Raw genomic sequence first — 1,140 nt, forward strand, 5'->3', positions numbered from 1 at the left:
ATATATACATACACATATCTCTCTCTCTCTCTCTCTCTCTATATATATATATATATATATATATATATATATATGTGTGTGTGTGTGTGTGTGTGTGTGTGTATGTATGAATGTATATTCAAATACAAATACACACACACGCACACATACATTCAAACGGTGAGTTAGCAACCAGTCAGACAGTGGATGCGAACATAATTAGTTCAGTAACGTATGGATTGATAAAGCATTGATTGGAGATTCTCCCTCAGAAATGGAAGCGACACAACTTCGTTATTTCAATGGGTGATTACATGCTTATTAAAATGGAGTAAGAATGCGCGCGCACGCACACACACACATGCACACGTACACACACACACACACCTTTATATAAATATATATATGTATGCATGCATAAATACACCCAGACATACATACATACATATGTATATATATATATATATATATATATATATATATATATATATATATATATATATACATGTGTATACATATATAATCGTGTGTGTGTCGGTGTGTATCTCAGTCTGTGTGCATGTATGTACGCGGAGTGATATGGTAGAAGCAGTTAGAGCTATATTGGAATGGCAGCGACAGATTTAAACTGGGAAAGTTGGCACTGATAAATGAAGAAATTTGCCAACTCACTGACATTTAACTAAGTCATTTCAGCCTGAATTAAACCATTTCAACGGATCCAAAACCAAGATTATCAAACTCTCACCATAGCTAGGAGAAGTGTGTATTTGTGTGTTAGCGAGTAAGAATGTGACATGTAGTGAAACAAACTCATTTGTCATTGGGTTGAACGTGAAAGTGAAAATGAAAGTTAAAAGAAAGACACTATGGATGGAACTTATTTAAATTGGTTGAGAGGAAGAGGAAGTTAGAAGAGGTAGAGATGCTATGCAAAAGAGAGAAAAGAAGGAGGAAGAAGAAGTGTTGAGGAGGGAAAGAGTGTCTTAATGCAATGTGATATGATTTAACAAGAGTGTTATGAGGGCGGTGGGAAGAGGAATGTTGTAATTATGTGTGTGTATGTATGTGTGTACGTTTGGACGTGTGTGAGAGTTCGTGTGTATGGATGCGCGGATACACGTATATGCATACTAGGATGCATATATATATATATATATA

Source organism: Octopus bimaculoides, chromosome 4 (assembly GCF_001194135.2).
Source record: "Octopus bimaculoides isolate UCB-OBI-ISO-001 chromosome 4, ASM119413v2, whole genome shotgun sequence".
Taxonomy (NCBI): Eukaryota; Metazoa; Mollusca; class Cephalopoda; order Octopoda; family Octopodidae; genus Octopus; species Octopus bimaculoides.